Raw genomic sequence first — 21,442 nt, 5'->3', positions numbered from 1 at the left:
GGAATAATGTTTGATGAGAAAGTACAGTTGTGTAAGAACTTACCATAATATTTGATCACTACTGGTCACTGTTGCAGTATTCCAAACTGCTGGATTATCTCACCAAATAAACTTGACGCTCGGCTGGAGTACTAAATCCAAAACCGTCCATATAGCCATACATCCAATGAATGATCTAAGTCCGCAGGTGTAAGGATACATAAGCAGACATACAAGTGTAAATCCACAGACTAAAACAAAGCCTGAAGAGGCCAGAGATACAAATAAGCTGTTTAGCCATATCTCTCAAATTTTTAGTGTAAAATATATCTGGCTAAGCCTGAAATGTTGGGAGAGGAAGGTGAAAAAATAGGGACAGTTTTTAAATGTCACTCAGACTTAGAAAGATGCTAGAATAACAATTTTTGTTAGCATTATTTTCTGAAGGATATGAAGTCTGAAAAACAAATGAACGCCATTATTCAGTGACTTCAATCCTCAGTGATTTGCTAGAAAACCCTCACATTTTATGAACAGCAAACCAAAAATATGAGGCAAAAAACTGGACAGTTAAGACAGTGGTCCCCCTTTGTCCATAAGGAGAATGGAAAAAAGAAAAGAATCAGAGAAGGGGGGGGGGGGATACTGCAAAAGTAATCAGTAGGACATCTGTTGTGGTAAGTTCTTACATAAATGTACTATGCCCTTCTTCATATCACTGTTGCAGTATTCTAAACTGTTGGATGACTCCCAAAGCTTAAGAGTTGTGGAGGGTGGATGGAAGGCAGATAGTCAAACTGCCTATTCATCCACAGAGGAAAGACCTGGCAAAGGCGTCTCTGGATGCAGAGAAGGCATCCACAATATAATGCTTGGTGAAAGTATGCACAGAAGACCGAGTAGCTGTTTCTAAAATTGTTTTAGAGTCAATCCCTATGTAAAAGGCTCTGAATGAATGAGCCTTTGCTGGTGAGGCTAAGAATTTTTCATACTGCGTGTAGCAAAAAGAAATGGACTTGGCAATCCACTTGCAATAGTTTGATTTGAAACTGGGTTTTCTAACTTGAAGTCTTGGAAATAAACAATTAGTCAGACTTCCCAAGTATCCTTACTCTTCTCCAGCTAGAATCTGAGCTGTTTATATACATATCCAGAGAATGTAAAAGCCTTTCTCCTTTATTTTAAAGATTAAAGGAAAATGTGAGAGGATTTATGGCCTTGGTTGAGAGAGAGTTCATTTACTACTTTAAGTATAAAGGAGGGATTGGCTCTTAAACTGTTCTTAAGGAAAGGAAGGAAAGTAGGGGATCCCATAACAGCCTGTAGTATTGAGACTAATCAGGCAGAGACGAGACCTACCAGAAGATCCGTTTTCCAGGTGAAGATGTTGCTGGTTCAAATGGAGGGAGAGAGAGTTTTTCCTAGCACAAAGTTGAGGTTTCAAGCATTTGGGATAGCTTTCCTTGGAGGCTTAAGTGGGAGTGCACCTTTTAGGTATAGTCTTACCTCTAGTCTGGCCAGAAACAGAGGATTCAGAGGGAGGCAAGGAGATATGGCTGAAATGTGTGCCTTTAACAGAGAAGTATGCTAGGCCAAACTGAAACAGCTCACACAAACAAGAGAGGACCACTGGGGTCTTAGCCTGTAGTGTTTTTTTTTTTTTTACATCATATAGTAAATTTTTCGATTTCACTATGTAATATTTCCTGGGAGTAGGTTTCCTCAGAGGCTCATAGGTGTGTACTAGGCTAATGGCCCTGGAGCCTTTACAAGCCTAGCCCATAGATTACCCTGGCATCGTGCCGCCCGACCTTAGTTTCCAGCGCCTGTCGAGTAAAGCCACTGGAGTGATCCCTGGGGTGAATGTTCTATTCCCACCCACTCATCAAGATTTCTCTTGAACAGAGCCAGTGAAGTGTTCTGCTTGACAAGTATGGGAAAGTTTATTCCATACTTGTCAAGCAGAGCACCTCACTGGCCCTCTTGGTAAGTATGGGAAGTCTATTCCATAGCATGACAAGTATGGGCAGTCTATTCAATAGCATGGACAGTCTCTGGGTTATGAACCTGTCCCTCCAGCATATTCTCTTGATTGTGGTAATGAGGATGAGGTCTCTGGAGGGTGTGGTGTGGAGGGATTGGGATTTCTTTAGATGTAGCATTTCTAAAAGAGCTGGGTCAGACATGGCTTTGTAAGTCCAGCAGAGATGGTCTCTAAGCAGGTGATATGAGACGGAGAATAGATGGAGTTTTTTTTACTCTGTCCATACAGGATAAATGTTTAAGGCCATGGATCCTCTTTGTGAGGTACTTTTGCAGCCTCTCCAGTTGTTGCAGGTGTTTAGTGAGGTACTTGCCAAATGGGGCATTGTACTCAATGATTGGCCTAATGAGGGAAGAGTAGGAGGAGACAATGACCTCTTTCTTCCTGGATGCAGAACCCTTAGAAATGAGATGTGCCACATAGGATTTTCTGATCAACAGTGGCAATGTGGTGGTCAAAAGAGAGGTTGCTGTCAACCTGTGTTGCAAGATCTCTTATAAACGCCTTCTGTGTTCAGTGGACTACCATCGATGTGGTAATTCATAGGAATTGGGTTTTTCTCAAAGGGAATGACAACATTTTTTGGCACTGAGCTTAAGGCTATGGTTCTGACATCAGCAGTTGGTCTCAGTGAGGCATTTCTGTAGGATGTCAACATCACTCTGGGAGTTAATAACAGCTACCATCTTGCAATCATCTGCGAACGTTGTCAGCCAGAGTCCCTTTGTGTTAGCCTGGACTTCAGAGAAGTAGATAAACAGGAAAGGACCTAGGACCGAATCCGGTAGGACTCCACTCATGACTGGTCGGCAGTCAGACTTGGAATCAGCTACTTTCACACTGTGGGTTCTACCTGTGAGATAGTTTGCAACCCACCTACTGATATAGGGGTTGATGCCTAGCTTAGCGAGTTTTTCTATGATTCCTGAGTGGGGAATGGTATTAAAGACCTTGGCCAGATCAAGGTAGGCTGTATGAACCACCTTGCCTTCATCCACAGCTCTGGTGATGGACTCAAATAAGTTGACCAAGTTGAGCAGGCATGACCTACCTTTCACAAAACCAAACTGTGTGGGTTCCAGAGTTTGGAGATTCCCTTTATCCTTGTTTATTAGGTCCATGATGATGCATTCCATAGCTCTGCATATCAGGCTCGTCAGGCTAATGGGACAATAGTTCCCAGGGTCTGTAGTCGCTCCTCCTTTGTGGAGAGGGATGACTGTAGCAGTGCGCCATTCGGTAGGGACAAAGCCTGAGGTGAGGCTGTGATTGAACAGGACACACAGGTGAGGTGCCAGTTCACTCTGTAGTTCATGTAGAACACAGCCACAGATATTGTCAGGTCCCATAGAAGCTGTATTCTTGGCCTTGGATAGTGCTGTTTTAACCTGTGCAGCAGTAATACTGGGTGCCTGGCAATCCACTGGTATTGTGACTGGTCCCTTGGGGGGGGGGGGGTTAATCTGTCAGTCAGTACATTGGCAATATCTGTTGGCTCGGTATAGGAAGTACCACTGTGCAAGTAGCTCACAGCAAATCTGGGTATTGCCGTGGAGATTCTTTACATAACTATAGAAGGTTTTGTGTTTGTCTTTATTATCTGCTGCAATTCTGTTTTCATAGCTAGCTAGCTTTAGAGGCTTTGATGAGGGATCTCAACTTTTTGTTGAGGCTGATAAGGGAGTTTTGCCAGTCTTGGGACTTCACCTTATTCTGCATCAGTTTCCTCCTTGTGTTGTAGAGTTTATGGCAGGGGACCACCAGACTGGATTACTTTTTTTGAAGGAGGGCATCTGGTTCTGCTGGATACAGCAAGATCCATGCATTTGTGTAAGTGTTCGTACAGTGCATTGGTGTATGATTTGGCGGTCATGCAACTGATCTCCATTTGCATGGGTGCCGTGAAGTTAGCCACCTCTGTTTTTAGGAGCCCAAAATTAGCTTTGGAGAAGTTTTTCATGGTGGTTACCTTTGCTGGGGGTGGGGGAGGGAGGGATGTGGATTTCCAAGGTGATTAGTTTGTGGTCGGATCTAACCAGTGAGTAGTTGACTATTGGTGTAGAGCAACGGTTGCCCATGTTAATAATGACCAGGTCAAGGATGCTGCTACCGCTAGTGGGGGTAAGAATGAGCTCATCCAGGGCATTGGAATTAATGAATTCTAGGAAACATTGGGCAAGTGTATTGGTACAAAAGTAGTTTTCCCAGTTAATGGAGGGGTAGTTGAAGCTGCCCAGTATGAGTGTGTTAGGTTGGACCCTAATATTCTCCAGGGTGCTTAGGAATGTGGAGTGTAAGCCTTGGGACATGGTTGGGGACCTATAGCGGCTATGACCTGAATCGCTGTCTTACCAAATGTTAGCTGCACCTGAAGTATCTCAGGTGCGTTATGTTGGGCTACCAGTCTGGAGGTGTGTGCATCCTTTATGAATATGGAAACACCACCACCTTTGCAGCTTCGGTCCAAGTTCTGAGGCTGAAAGGTGTGGAATGAGAAACAAATATAACCGACCAGAATCAAATGGTTAACCGTTTATTGGATAAGGCAAAAATAAAAAATGAAATTCATAAAAATCCACTAAGCGCTTTCACCCACTCACTATCCTGGGCATCCTCAGAGTGGAATAAACATTCTGTATTCCCTTAGCTTTATAGGAGTAAAATTAATAATCACCCCCTTGTGGCCATTAAAAATTCATCACTCAAGTGCCAACATTACTTGTTTACATACATTAATAGGTGTTGTAAAAGCACCTGTACCATCTAAAAGCACCCAAATCATTTAACAATAAATAAAAATTGTTATTTAATAACCTCTAGGTAGTTTAAGTAATTAAAAAGTTAAAAAGTTAATGAACTGCATAAAAATCTTGAATACATACATCCTAAAAGTACATGGAATATAAAGGCCTACCAACATTTAAACCAAATGTGATTTTAGTTTTAGTATACTGGGTATAAAAATATGTTCATTTATTCCAGGTGCACTAGACGCATTGAGTCTTAATTGCCACAAACACTCCTTAACTTCTAAAAGATTTGTATCACCACCCTTCACATTCTGGAGAACTCTGTCAATGATAAAAAATATTAATCTTTTAAAATCACCACAATTTTGACTATGTATAAAAAGTGGGCTAGTGGCTTTTTTATTTCTAATGTCCCTGACATGCTCCAAAATACGTGTCCTTAATTTCCTTATGGATTTTCCTACATAAAATGTACAATTGAGACAAGTTGCAATGTAAACAACCATCTTAGTGTTACAGTTGCCAAACTCGGGACATCGAATGGTTCTCTTGTAATTTTGTATTGCTACATAGGGTCCATCATTGATATATTTACAGGTGGAGCACAAGCCACATTTACTCATCCTGGACATTTTATATAAATTCTTGTCCACATCAATTTCCAGTAATTCCTTTAGGTTCATACCCCTACTATAAGTAAACACTGGACCCACTACCTAAAATAAGCAAAAACCCTCTATTAAACACACTACTCCAGGTTTCTTGAATAATAGTTTTCAATTTCACCGCCTCAAAGGGAGTACCATAGCTTGTCTTTTGGTTTCACCTTCTTTGTGACCATTGTCTATACCATTTATCACAGTGGTATTTATTACTTCTTTTAAAAGGCCACCCTTTAAAATAGGTCTAAATACCGTATTTCTTTTAGTTTTCACCTCATTACCAATATTAAATAAGATGTCTTGGGGATATCTTCTTTCTATAAACATATTTGTAAGTGTTGACAATTCTGTTAAAAAACAATCTTCACTCACAAGCCTAGATAGTCTCACCATTTGTCCTTTCATAACATTTTTCTTTTGAAAGTAAGGGTGACAACTGTCAAAGTGTAAAAATGAATTTGAATAAAAGTTTTCTTCCGGTAAATGTTAGATTTCAAGATACCAATATCTTTATACAGTAAGATGTCCAAATATTCACATTTTTCTTGTATTTTACTAGTGAATTTTAAAAATGTAGTTGCATCTATATAATCCACAAATTCCGAAACCTCATCAGTTGTCCCCTTCCAAAAAATCAAGATATCATCCAAAAAGCGCAAATACAGCGCTATTTTGGATGTATATCTTGAGGTGAAGACCCATTGCATTTCCCATTCTGCCAGCACCAAGCTGGCATATATGGGTGCACATCTAGCTCCCACAGCCACGCCAGTACTCTGTTTAAAATATTCACCTTCGAATATAATAAAATTGTTATGGAGAACCATCTCCATTAAATCCACCATCAGTTTACGTTTTACAGTGTGCAATTTGCTATATCTCAAGAGACAACTATCAAACATTGACAATCCTTCTTCGTGTGGTATTGTGGAGAAAAGGTTCACCACGTCCACTGTGACCATAGCAAAATCCCCATTGATGTCAGCTTCTCTGATGACATCTACACAGTGCCAGGAATCCTTAACTATGTGAGGCAAGTTTTTTAAAACCTCTTTGCAAGTAAAATCAACAAAAGCTGCCATAGCTTCAGTTTTGCATCCTCTTGCTGACACTATAGGTCGAAATGGAGGGTCATTTGTGTTCTTATGGATCTGTGGGATCCCAAATATGGATGGAATGGTTGGTAATTCAACCAAATAGTCGTATTCATCCTTACCAAGAACACCATCCATTAACCATTCATGTAATTGGCAATCAATTTTGGTATAGGCCCTATTAACTTCATATCTGGAAACCCTCTCATATGTGTCAGTGTCGCTGAGTAATTCCATCATCCTGGCTGAGTAGTCGGAGTTGGTCATTATCACCACCCCACCACCTTTGTCGGGTTTCATAACCCAATACAAATTGGTTGTTGTCAATTCCTTTAGACACAATCTTTCATTACTAGTCAAGTTGTCTTTAAAAGTGTCCCTAGTCTTTAACTGTCTACATATCTGTGACTCACACAACTGTTCAAAAATATACACTGTTGGGTTGTTGGGCACAATAAAATAACTAGCTCTTTTTAGTGTAAACCTATTTCCATCCCTAGGGGTGGGACTGTTGGAAAAAAAATTTTCAAGTTCAAAAGTCTAGTATAAAGTTTGAGGTTAATAAGAACTTTCCCAATGTCATACTTAAAAGAAGGGACAAAGGAAAAACCTTTCTTAAACAATGTACAATAATCATTTGATAAAACAAGAGGGGTAAAATTGTAAATACACATTTTCCCATTCCTAACAATTTTACAAACTCCATTCCTGTTAACACTCTCATTGGCATTGTTAAATTCATTGTCATTACTTACTACTAAACTGCCAGTCTCATACCATGCTTCATCAATTCCTCTATCAAATACAATGTCATTAATGCCATTGTAAAGAAAATCTTAATTTGTGTCCACTAGTAGACTACTGATGTGGTTGAAGTAACCATTGTCCTGGTCCCCTCCAGGGGCATCATCAGCCACTAAGGGCCTATCTGCATCAAGTCCTGACAAACAAGTAGGCAATTTTAATATGGTCTGTCGTTTGCCTGTCCCATCCGGTTTGAATAATAATTCCTCTGTCCTGTCCCCCTCCCCTGTAATGACCTTGCTGCTGTTGATCCTGATGACGTTCCCTTAACCTGTTGGAGCATCTCAGGGGCTGTTGCTCTAAAAAATGCTCATTACTGTTATCATCCACACCACATTCTCCAGCAACCAAGTCATCTCTGTTTACAACATCAGCATACGATCTAAAATTATTCAAACCCTGTCTGGCATTAACATTGTTGGTATTACTCTTCTTATTGGCACTGAAATGAGCATACGCCTTTTCAGCATAATCAGTGCTGTCCCTTATCAGTTTATTGTGTTTTAATTCTAGCCCCGTTTTTACAAAAGTATCCATGTCCTTGAAAACATTTTCAAATCGTGGCTTATTTGATTCAAACAATAAATGACTTGTAATGCTATTATTTAAAGCAGAAATTTGTTCTTTTAAATTAGCAAGCTTGATATTGTTGTTACGCAAAATTAAACGCATCATATCCATACCTGTGCGGTCAAATAGAGCCTCTAGATCCTGGTAAATCTCTGAGCCTACTTCTATACCCATCGGCAGTTTGTATATCCTCAGCCCCTTCGGGACTTGATTAAGTTCAATGGACATTTCCATTCCAAAAAGACGTTGTCCATCTGTAAAGATTTGAAACGCTTAAGCGTTTTCTCAAAATCCTGAAGCTGTGTATTCAGAGAACCAAAACCTGTGTTGTTCAATGTCGTCGGTCTAGCGTTCAAGGTAGGAGGGGCCAACCATTCGTCCATGTTCCTCCGTCTCTGATTAGGTGAAATGTTTGAATTATTTGAATTTTTATCTGATCTCCAGCGTTCACAGCGTTGCCTCCATCCGAACAATTGCTGGCAGATTTCCTTGCATTACTCGTACCTGGGGGTGTGTGCAAGGTAAAAAGCTCCAACTGTGTGCTAGTCAAGGAAGAACTAGCCACATCACCAACTTTGTCCTGCATGCATTTGATAAGTTTTTGCGTAATGTCCATATACTCTGCCACTGATAATTCCATGTAGCCCAACCACAAAAAAACAGAACCAGTGGAAACTGAATCGGTCAAACCTCAATGACCAAATGAACCAAACAACTTGTAAAACAAATATAACCAACCAGAATCAAATGGTTAACCGTATATTGGATAAGGCAAAAATAAAAAATGAAATTCATAAAAATCCACTAAGCCCTTTCACCCACTCACTATCCTGGGCATCATCAGAGTGGAATAAACATTCTGTATTCCCTTAGCTTTATAGGAGTACAATTAATAAACAATCCCCCTTGTGGCCATTAAAAATTCATCACTCAAGTGCCAACATTACTTGTTTACATAAATTAATAGGTGTTGTAAAAGCACCTGTACCATCAAAAAGCACCCAAATCATTTAACAATAATTAAAAATTGTTACTTAATAACCTCTAGGTAGTTTAAGTAATTAAAAAGTTAATGAACTGCATAAAAAACTTGAATATATACATCCTAAAAGTACATGGAATATAAAGGCCTACCAACATTTAAACCAAATGTGATTTTAGTCTTAGCATACTGGATATAGAAATATGTTCATTTATTCCAGGGGCACTAGACGCATCGAGTATTAATTGCCACAAACACTCCTTAACTTCTAAAAGATTTTTATCATCACCACCCTTCACATTCTGGGAACTCTGTCAATGATAAAAAATATAAATCTAAAATCACCACAATTTTGACTATGTATAAAAAGTGGGCTAGTGGCTTTTTTATTTCTAATGTCCCTGACATGCTCCAAAATGTGTCCTTAATTTCCTAACTTCCTTTCCTGCACTATACCAACCACAGAATCCATATGGACATATATAAGCAGCATATATCTCTGCATCTGATTAATGGTAATCTTGTCCACAAGTTTTAATAAGTCTCGTTAAGGAGACAGGCTAGCATAGGGGTCTTGCAAAGTACCAGCTGTCTTAAGGATATGTACAATATAAACTTCTTTTCAGGTAAGTGGAACCTGGGCTAAGCAGAACAAAAGGGGAGAGAATTAACCCTGAGGGTTTGCCAAAAAGGGGGCATATGGTTTAACGAATTTTGGCTGGATAGTCACTGCTAGGAGACCATTCGTCCACCAACTTAAGTAGCCATGTCAGCAACAACCTATGCTCTATTTTTAAGAAACAATAAAGTAGGTATGTTGGTTAGGGACTGGTACAGGAATAAAGTAGGTGCAGGGGTGTCAAATGCCAAACAGGTGGGACAACAAATGCTTGCAGAAAGGATTAGCGAAGACAGGAGGACTAGATGGACAAACTATTGGATGTCCTTAACTATTCTGCAAGCTACAGGAATTAACAAAAAGACACTCCTGATGTTGCCCTAGAGTGCAACTCCTGTGTACATGTATGTTTTGTGCCACCATGTGCTATCCTGAACTGTTAAAACGTACTTTACTCAGATCATCTGAAATAGTGTCAGCACTGATTATTGGCACTGGTCCTGCATTACAATATCTTGGAGGCAAGCCATGTGCATGACTGAAAAAAAACTTGGACAAACAAGCTCTCTCTGTTGTGTTAACTCCACCATCTTTCTTTCCTCTGACTGAAAATTCTAAGCATAGATTATAAAAACTGCACTTACACAGTTTCAATTTTCACTTGTTGCATTCGTTTTTGACAAGATGCCGACCCTACAAACACCAATTTCTAAAGTTGCAGATTAACCTTTCATAAAACCAGAAGTCCCTGATTCAGTGTTTTAAGCTGCACCTCATGGAGAGTGGCCTTGGTGACAAACCAAAATGACTCCAACGTGCTGTGTGTGTCTTCATCTAGCTGGTAAGGCTTCCATTAAGGTATTTAATAGGTTTTCTTTTAAAGAAGGAAGAAAAGGACAAACTTACAGTACTGAAAAGTAAATCTGTAAAATGTCACACAATCTGCATGCTAAAGAAGAATCTACCTTACGCAATACATTTATTATCACAGGAAATCATGGGGTCCAGAGACTATTGATGCTTTTATGACATTAAATTTAAACAAAGTGAAGGACTGTGAATTTGGTGACCTGTGTAACTCATTTGTGTGAGACAAAACTGTTTGTGGCATCAGACACGATCAATTAAGGAGAAGACTATTGAGGAAAACTGATTTAACACTGGAAAAAAAAAGCCACAGGAGTTGTTTTATGCCTACAAGTGTTCAAGTGCCAAAACAAAAAACGTGTGTGAAAATAATATAAAAAACAAAGTCAGAAAATTATAATACATACAAGCATACTTCAGTAAGAGTTATAGGTTCATGATAAGTAATAGGCTAGCTGCCTTTGCAGGGCATTTTAAGCCCAACAATAATGGTTGTATTAACTTATGCCATTTGGTGGTTAGGCTGACTTTACCCATCCCATGGTTGATAATTACATATACTCCTAGTGAGATTAACTGTGATCATACATAGATGATATGAGGGTACCCAAGCAAAGGATAAAGCATTTAGGATCCGCCTCTGTCCATTAGTAGTATAGGAGGTAGTCTAGGGGTACATTTTCTACTAAACATCCATAGATCCAAGTTGCGTTTGAATATGGGCAGGAATGAGTTTGTTTTACATTGATGTTCAGTCTATTCCAGAGCAGTGGTATCCTCTGCGAGATACAGCTGTCCCTCCACACCATACTGTTGATGTGGCAGAAGCAGTTTAGATCTTTAGACAGAGTATTTCTGATGCCATTGGACTTCCTAATGCGCAGTAGGTCCATCACTACTGGGTCTAAAAATGCCATGTATATCAGACACGTCACCTCTTAGCAGTCTGTAGGATGCAGAGTCTAGTGGCAGGACTTTGAGCCACTCCATGTAGGACATTGTTTAGGCCTTTTATCCTTTTAGGCAGATATTTCTGTGGGCATTCCAGCTGTTGCATGTATGTGGACAGATGCACACCAAGGGGGCATTATACTCTATGACTGGCCTAACTAGGGCCGAGTAAAGGGGGGGTAGTGATATCTCTAGATCTAGTCACAATCCATTTATAAGCTGCACAATACAGAAGTACTTTCTTATAGGTTCATAGGTTTGTACTAGGCTATCGGCACTAGGGCCTATACAAGTCTAGCCACAACAATTCCCTGGATATTTCTTCCCACAATATTTACTTCCCTGGACCCCTGTCTAGCAGGGCGACTGACGTGATCCCCAAGGTGAATTTTCTATCTCCCATCCAATTGTCAAGGTTCCTCTTGAAGACCACCAAGGAGGTGCTCTGCTTGACATGTATGGGTAAGTCTATTCCAGAGTATGGGGAGTCTCTAGGTCAGGAACCTATCCCTCCAGCATGTTTTGTTCATTGTGATGACAAGGTTTAGGTCCCTGGAGCATGAGGCTCTGAGGGATTGGGATTTCTTTAAGTGGAGCATGTCCAACAGCTCAGGGTTTGACATGGCCTTGTATGTTAAGCAGAAATCACCTCTGAGTAGACGATATGCCACAGAGTATAGCTGGAGTTTTTTTTTAGATGGTCAGCATAGGGCATCTGCTTTAGGCCTGTGATTCTTTTACTGAGGTATTTCTGTGGCCTTTCCAGCTGCTAAAGATGTCTTGTGAGGTACATACCAAATGGGGTGTTGTACTCTATAATAGGTCTAATGAGGGATGAGCACAGTGGGACAATGACCTCCTTTTTTTCTGGAAGAAAAGCCCTTAGTGATGAGGTGTGCCACATAGAAGGATTTCCTGACTGTTGTGGTGATGTGGTTATCGAAGGTGAGACCACTGTCCACCTGTGGCCCCAAGTCTCTTATCACACTTTCGGTATTTAGTGTACTGCCACCTATGTGGTAATTCATGGGTACATGTTTTTTCTACAAAAGGGATAACTATACATTTCTTGACATTGAGCTTGAGCCCATGGCTCTGGCACCAAGCATCTGTTTCTGTAAGGCCCTTTTGCAGAATATCCACATCATTTGGGGATTCAATAATGGCTCCCAGTTTGCAGTCATCTGCGAACTTTGTTAGCCAGAGTCCCTTAGTGTTGGCCTGTACTTCAGAGAAGTAGATGCTAAACAAGAGCAGTCCCAGGACTGAACCCTGAGGTACTCCACTTGTCACTTGTCTGGAGCTGGATTTGGAGTCAGCTACTTTTACAGTCTGGGTTCTGTCAGTAAGCCAGTTGGCAACCCATCAAGTGACGTAGGGATTTATGCCCAACTTAGTAAGTTTATCTAGGATTCCAGAGTGAGGGATGGTGTCAAAGGCCTTGGCGAGGTCCACATAGGCTGTGTGGACCTCCATACCCTCGTCCACAACTCTGGAGACTGATTTGAAGAAGTCAGTCAGGTTCAGGAGACAGGATCGGCCCTTCACGAAACCAAACTGGGCGGGGTGCAGTGTTTGAACGTTGCCAATGTCTTTGTTTATAAGTTCCATGATGATGCATTCCATGCCCTTGCAGATCAGGCTCGTCAGACTGATGGGATGGTAGTTCCTGGGATCCAAGGTGGATCCCCCTTTGTGGAGTGGGATAACTGTAGCTGTGAGCCACTCAGTGGGCACGAAGCCTGAGGTGAGGCTATGATTAAACATGACACTTAGATGAGGTGCCAGTTCATTTTGTAGTTCATGTAGTACACAGCCCGGGATGCCATCTGGTCCTATGGATGCTGTATTCTTAGCTTTGGAGAATGCGGTTTCTACCTGTGTGGCCATGATTACCAGAATTTGGCAATCTTTTGGTATTGAGATGGGCCCTTTAGGGGGTGAGAGTGGGGTGAAGTTGGCACCAAATCGATCTGCCAAGATATTGGCAATATCCTTGGGATCAGTATATTTAATGCCATTCTGTTGTAGCTCGGAGCAGATCTGAGCATTGCCATTTAGATTCTTGACATAACTACAGAATGCCTTGTGGCTGTCTTTGGAATCTTTAGCAATTTTATTTTTGTAACTTGCTTTAGAGGATTTTATGAGGGATCTCAGCTTCTTATAGAGGCTGGTAGGGGAGTTTTTTTGCATCCTGGGATTTTCCTTTTTTCTGCAACAGTTTCTTCCTTCTGTTACATAGCTTGTTTATGGCAGGGGACCACCAGATTGGCTTCCTTTTTTTTTGGAGGAGAGTGTCTTAGTTCTATTTGGGATGGCATGATTCATACACGAGTGGATGTGCTCGTACATTGCCTTAGTGTAGGATTCAGCAGTCGAACTTTCAGCTCCTGTCTGCATGGGTGTCATGAAGTTTGTCATTTCTGACTTGAGTAGCATGAAGATGGCTTTGGAGAATTTTTTTTTTTTTTTTTTTTTTTTTTTTTTACACAGAGGTTTCCTTACTGGGGGATGGGGATGGGATGTGGATGTCAAGGGTGATTAGCTTATGGTCAGACCTGACCAATGATGGGGTGATCACTGGTGTGGAGCATCTATCTCCCATGTTGGTAATGACCAGGTCTAGGATATTGGAGCCCCTGGGGGGACACTGGATTAGTTGATCCAGGGCACTGAAATTTATGAATTCCAAGAACCGTTGGGAAAAGGTGTTGGTACCGTACCAAAGTAGTTTTCACACTTAATGGCAGGGTAGTTGAAATCACCCAGTATTAGGGTGTTTGGTTGTATCTCAATATTTTCCAGGTGGGGGATCTGTAGCAAGCTACAATTTGGATTGTAGTCTAACCTAGTGTTAGTTGCACCTGGAGAATTTCAGATACATTGTGTTGGGCAACTAGACTAGAGGTGTGAATATCCTTGGTGAATATGGACACTCCTCTAACTTTAGTGTTTCGGTCTTGGCTTGGTGGCCAAAAAGTGTGGTAAGAGTTGCAGCCTGGTATTGCAGGGGTGCTCTCTGGAGCCTTGAACCAGGTCTTAGTTACTGCACAGATATCTATGTTCTCCATTTTTAAGAGTGCCTTGAGAGAGTGCATTTTGAGGTTTAAACGTCTAGCATTGAATAGCATTAACTTCAGATTTTGCATGCTTGTATCTGTTACGGTGGTGGTTTTGTCCATTGAACCTTGCCTAAAAAAGGCACTATAAGGGTGGCAACAGCTTTAGCCAGTAACCTGAATCCCAGGGGTGACAGGTGCAGACAATCTCTGGAAAAGCATCGTGGTATGTCGACATGTTGTCCCAGGCAGACAGATACTGAATCCCCCTTGAATGACACCAGAAGCTTAGCCAGTTGTTGAAGTCATCATTTTGTCCTTATACTGTGGTATTCTGGGCGAAGGCAGGATGCTACTCAGGGCTAGGGATATATCTGCCTGGACCACATGATCCGAGAGCTCTTCCATGTCTCTTTTCATGTAGTCCAGGGAGGTACGTCTCAAGTCATTCACTCCAACATGGACAATGACAGTCGTATTTGTACTTGTTGTGGAGTGACTTGTGGCAGATCCTGGCACCCGACAGGCAGCTGACTGTAATTTTCTCCTTGTTCAGCCTTGTTAGTGGAACATCAGTGTGCCTGACTATATAGTCGCCTATGACTAAAGTGTTCGGCACATTTTCTTGCCTTAGGGGCTGTTGTTGGGTGGCACACTGGTGTTGTGAGCTATGTGTCACATTGGTTTTGACTGGTGTTTGTTTGCGTTTCAGCTTCGGAGGTCCTTGTTGCTTGGGCAGGTTAATGTTAAGGGCCTCCGCATATGTGGGTTTAGTGTTGCTATGTGTGGGTGTTGATGGTATGGGTTTTGAAGGGCTATGTGTTGCTTGAGGTGTAGTGCATGTGTTAACCTTCTCCTCTTGACTGTGTAGCACAATACTAGCTGGAGAGATGTTTGCTTCCAGTTTGGCTATGTAAGACAGTGTACACCTGTTGGTCAAACGTTAGGTCACTATCCACAAGTTCCCAAATCCCAAACAAATGGGTCAGCTCTTAGGGGCGGTATTATCAACGTGGTAGTTAGGCATATGACTTGCAAGAGGATACAATAATGCATTTTTTGGCATTTAGTTCAGTCCATGATTTTGGCATCAGTTATTTGTTTGGGACAAACTTTCCTGCAGGATGGCCAATTCGTTTGGGGATTCAATGACTACTCTTAGTTTGCAGTCATCTGCAAGTTTAGTCAGCCAAAGCCCTTTGGCATTGTTTTTTACTTCAGAGAAGTAGATGCCAAATATGAGGGGCCGGAGCACTCAACCCTGGTGGACTCCACCGGTGACTGGATTCTTTGTGATTGTAAGTTTCTCTACTTGATCTCCTGCATTCTATTTTTGAGCCAGTCGGCAATCCAGTGGATGATGTAGAGGTTTATTGCCAGTTTATTTAGAATTTCTACTATGTCTGAGTTGGGGATTGTGTCAAAAACTTTGGCAAGATTGAGGTATGTGGTGTGTACCATTTTACCATTATCCATTACAATGATCTGTTCAAAAATGTTAACCAGGATCAATAAGCATGAACCGCCCTTCACGATTCAAACAGAGATGGATTCAGTGCTTGGAGGTTCACTATGTTCTTATCAATTAGTTCCATGACAAGTTTTTTCCAAGGCTATGTATATGGGAATGGCCAGACATATGGGTCTGTAATTACCTGGAATTAAGTAGCAAGAGCTGGAAGAGCAAAACTGATGCAGAGTATGAACATGCATGCATACATATTTTGCAGGTGACCTCACTGTAAACAAGACAGAGCAAGGTAATGAATGAGCAGGCAGAAACCACACCCTGTATGAACACTATGGATGTAAGCGTTAAAATATTCATTCCACAGTTATAAATCAAAATCTACAGATTATGCAAAGGCACAAGTCATTTCACCAAACTGTGCCTTAAATAGGAAAAGGGAACAGCAGCAGAATATTAACACTGTAGAGTGAAACGGAAAGTCAAAAATTGAAATTCTGCTGAGTATACCTGGACTGCAGTAAATAAATATGATACAAGCTCAATGAGAAGGTAATGCATTCAGATATTGCTACAGTGCTGGTCTGAATAACAGTTATGCTGTGAATGAAATCTAGAGTTTTGCTCCAAAAAGTTATGGATTAATAGTAAAGCTGTTAATTTTAAACTGGGCATTCAACACACACTACAAGATAAGTAAATAAAAACAGTGTAAGAAACGTGTGTATGTGGAAGATTTTCAATCCATATATGTCTATTTAATCACTATATACGTATATTAATCAGATCAGACAATGGTAGTAGAAGTAGCGAACTTAAACTAGTAAAGTAAAAAAAAAAAATAAAAAATATATAATTTAAAATATTGTACAGAATTACTAAGTATTCGAAAGTAATCCAAGCAGGGTAGGGAGCCTGTTTACAGTCGAAAATCCTTTATTAAGTACACAGACAAGCGATCCAAGTAAAACAAAAATAACAGTTTCCTCACAAGCTTACTAGTGGTTTATTGTGCTGTAAAACAAAGTGTTATTGGTATACATGTTAAATTCACATCCCTTCCCCATCAGTGTGACATTTGAGCTGGTCCTGCCCTACTTAGTAGCTGTGACAAGTTTAAGTTTGCTACTTCTACTACCATTGTCTGATCTGAAAAATATATAGTGATTAACTAGATATATATAAGGACTGAAAATCTTCCACACACACAACTTTCTTATACTGCTTTGCTTTTGGAGCCACTATACCCGTTTAGTGGGTTGTTTGAGACGTCAGCGATACCACAGAGATTACAAGATAAGTAAACAAGCGTATATGTTTCTGTCTTGTTTTAGGTACAAGCTGCAGCCATTGGTAGTCTGTTTGAACTGATTATACAAAAGTAAGGGATACAATACAGGCTTTTGTTTCATATTGCTGCTTTGCAGACACAGTTAAAGAAACCACATATATTGGGCAGAGCAGCTTATGTGACTATGGGTGTGACAGAGACTACATGCTGTCCAGATGAAAAATGAAGGCATTCATGCAAGTAGAATGACAACAAATGCAGTGTAGAGGTTAAAAGCCTGGCTGTGTTGCGTCAACTATTGCCATCTCTCTCTAGTCAATGCCACTCTCCTACCTTTTTCGACACTCATACCTTAATGTCACAGGGCTTCTCTTACACACTCCAACAATGTCTTTGCCGGATGCCCTTGTTTCTCCTTGCCTTGTTTTTGCCTATCCCAAATCTTCCCCAGATTGTCTTCTGCTTTTCTGCACGTGCCCAAACCACTGTAATCTGTTCTCTTTGACCTTTTCTGCAAATGGAGCTATTTTGGCTTCTTTGGTCCTACAGTGTGCATCATACTACCCATCTCGGGCACTTCATTACCTCTAGCTTCTGCAACTGCTCTGCTTTTACTGCTCAGGTATCTGTGCCACACAGTTGTACTGGTCGCCCTACTGTTTTGTACATCTTACTTTTCACCTTCTTTGGCATCCTTCTGTCATAAACCACAGCTGACACACTGTGCCAGTTGGCTGCAGTCTGATTCTAGTTTTGACCTTCTCATTCAGACTTCCCTTTTCCTCAATGACCCTTCCCACATACCTGAAGTGGTTAACCGGTTACACTATTTTTCCTACCATCTCAATTCTCATCTTCTTCTGATTTCCCTCCATTTGCTGCCAGTACAAATGTCTTATCTGCAATTAGTTTCATCCCATGTGCCTTCTGTTTTGCATTCCATTCCCTCATCCTTTGCTGATATTCTTGCGCAGAGTCTGCCTGTAATTCCACATAATCTGCATACAGTAACTTTGTTGATCCGTCTCTTCCGACTTGTTTGTTCATCACTATGTATGAACAGCAGAAGGCTCAGAAATGAACCCTGATGCACACCCACTTTCACTGGGAACCCATCTTGCACCAATTCTACCAATGCTTCTGGGACAACTTCTGTGGTGTGCTCCTCTTCTCTAATCATAGTCTTTTTTTGGGGCAGCACAACTTCTGTGGGGTTTTCTTCATTTAGAAGCTGCTGGAAGTACTCCTTCCATATGCCTTCGATGTCCCTGTGGACTGATGAACAGGTTGTTGCTGGCATCCCTGACCATCTTCTTCATCTTTCTGTCTTTGTCTAGCAACTTGATATCATTTCTTTGTGCCATCTACTAAGTCATTTTCCAGAAGCTGGTAGAGGGCCTCTGATGCTTCCTTGTTCTTTGCTATTGCAACTCCTTTCTTAGCCTCTTTGCTATATTCAACCATTATTCCTTCCTAGCCTATTCAGTCTTTTCTATCTCTCACTTTTTTCTGTGCTTTTCCTTTCTTTTGATGACTTCCTGGACTTCTGCATTCCACAACCAACTTTCCTTATGTACCTTAATTCCATACTTGGCTCAGGCACATATCTGTCCATTAGTCCTCACACATGATGTTTGAGGCACTGCCATTCTTCAACTCCACCTATTTCCTTTTTCTTGAGGTTCTACAGCCCCGAGTAATTGCTTGACCTGTAGTGCATTCTCTCCAGTCAACTTCAAGGTCTTCAGCCAGGTCTCTGTTGACCTTAGAGCCTTCTCTGACCAGTGCTTGTAGCCAACTGTGGCAACTAACAGTTTATGATCTGGGCTGACTGCTTCACTGGGGATGACTTTGCAATCACTGATTCTACCCCAGTGCCCTTTCCTCACTAGGAGGAAATCTAACAGAGTTGTATGTTGGCCACTTCTGTATGTGATCTTGTGACAGTCTCCATTTCTGAACGATGTTTCGACTGCTATCAAACCATTTGCCAGAAAGAAGTCTAGAATGAATTCTCCTCCTTTATTCCTGTTACCAATATGGACGCAGGCAGCCATCATATCCTGTTCTGCCTATCCCAATATATGCATTCAGGTCACACATTATCATCAATTCATGGTACCCTTTATTTAGTAGGTCCTGCAACTGCTGTCTGAATGCACTCTTTTCCTCACTATCACAACCCTGCTGTGGAGCGTAGGCTGACATTATGAGCACTGTTCTATCATTAGACTGGAGTCCAACTGCCATAAGTCTGTCACAAATTTGGATGATATCCCTCTCCGCCTTTTGAAGCCTCTCCCTTGCCACAATTCCCACACTTTCTAGCCTGCCCCTCTCCTGAGTAGAAGGCTCTGGATCCCAAGCCAAGTGGCTTTGCTGCACTACCCTTCCATCTGGTCTCCTGGATACAAAGGATGTCCAGCCTCCTCCTTACCATCCCATCATCCACTTCCAAACTGAGCCCTGACAGTGACCCTATATTAAGTGTAGCAATTTTTAGTTTCATGTTTGTCAGGAAGATTGGTTTTCCACACTTTGGTATCATAGATACTCTCTCTGAACTAAATGCAAATCCATATGCAACTCACTGGGTAGCAGACTGGATCACAAACAGAACCCAGGAAATAAGGGTGGGTGGCTGCACTGCCTTCGAGAGACCCATCACTAGTGGTGTATCCCAGGGTTCAGTCCTTGTGTGATTCCTTTTCGGCAGTATGTTCTCAAAGGTCAAAGCTAATATTATGGGTTTATGACTGGCCAAAGTTGCCATCATAAGCTCCCCAGAAGACACTGTGATCTACCAAGAGAGCCTGTTCCAAACAAATACCTGGTGTCAAAACCACAGACAAAGATTAAACACCAAGAAACCATACAATCATATACTTCAGCAAGCACAACTCCTCGTAATTATCACATTGATAAAAAGACTCAAAATTGATCTTGACGTCAGGGATCTGGAAACCTATGTTGACTAAAAACTTTCCTTTGATCACGTCATATCCACAAGTGTAAGGAAGTCCTTTCTCACTACACAGCGTATATCTAAAGGAATGACATCCAGGTCCACGGGTGTAATCATTCCACTGTACTTGGCACTCATTAGGCCAGTCATGGAGATGGATGCCCCTTTTGATATGTACTTGCTCAAATACCTGCCACAACTGGAATGACAACACTCCTTGCTAAGAAAATCAAGGGATTAAATCATAAAAGCTATTCAGACCATTTCAAAGCCCGTACCTCTTCATAGCATCATGCAGTCTACTAAGATGTGACCTCTGCCTTGTATAAAGAGCCTGAACAGATTCTAGCCTGTCACACCTAGTACACATTCATAAGTCCAGTGGTGGCAAACTCCTGCTCAAGTGATCTCGAGCCCTTCTGCAACATAAACAGAACATGCTGAAGGGATATTTATGTCCAACAGGCAATTCTCCTTGCATGGAACTGTCATCCTCAACACATAAAGCTAAGTACTTCTCTTACTCTATCCAAACGTAATTTGGATGAATGGATGGGTAACCACAAATTCACCCCAGTTTATCCCTCAAGGATAACAGGGACATGCAAATGTCCCAACATACCCTCATTCTGCCTGTTTCTGGTTTATTTGTATACAAAATACAAAGGTCAAACTACTATGGGAATGTAAGGCTTGGCTTCATAAGATTCTCACAAATCAACAGCCTTGTAAGTACCAATAAACAATTTATACACATTTGATATTTTTGCACACTGATACGCCTTCCAAAGGTATCCCCTTTTCCTTCTAATTTTATATTTTGGTCACCTATCTAACTGTGCTGTGCCACTTTCACTTTTCTGCATGCTCAAGTCTGTTATCTCTTTTGTTTGTATTCAATCTAGTATTTCTTTTCCATCCTTTAGTTACAAGTGTTTTCTTCCATTCTACAAGAATGGGAAACCAAGTTTTCTCACACTCATGTCACTAAAAATTAAAGCTATATTTAAAACATAAATACATTTATATCAAAGGGTAACAATTAGCAATCAGATACTGGTATAATGGTTAAGGTATCCACCTCACAGACACAAGGTGCAGAGTTTGATTCCCACATGGGGAATACCAAGAACCAACAATATTAAACATTTTTAAAAGTCATCCATTGATCAGGACAAGCAACCCCTTGATATTTATGGGCTTGCATCTACCTTGGAGTCCCACTCCCCCTACACTTTTATTCCTCCTGAAACTGCTCTCCAAACAAAGTCAGAGGTATCTGTTGTAACAGACTTCTTTAGAATGAGGAGGAAGAAGGTGAGACTTGGATTTAA

At 41.0% G+C, this 21,442-nt stretch overlaps 1 protein-coding gene across 2 annotated transcripts in view; it reads right to left on the bottom strand.

Moving 5' to 3' along the window:
* Positions 1–21,442, bottom strand: part of LOC122794406 (CTD small phosphatase-like protein 2-B) — a gene marked incomplete at its 5' end in the record, with an annotated part of 676,938 nt that overhangs the window by 149,043 nt on the left and 506,453 nt on the right.

This window comes from Protopterus annectens, chromosome 1.part0 (assembly GCF_019279795.1).
Source record: "Protopterus annectens isolate FY-2018-M chromosome 1.part0, PAN1.0, whole genome shotgun sequence".
In the NCBI taxonomy this organism is placed as follows: Eukaryota; Metazoa; Chordata; order Ceratodontiformes; family Protopteridae; genus Protopterus; species Protopterus annectens.
The sequence above is the reverse complement of the archived record's forward strand: the minus strand, read 5'-3'. Positions and strand labels throughout refer to the sequence as shown.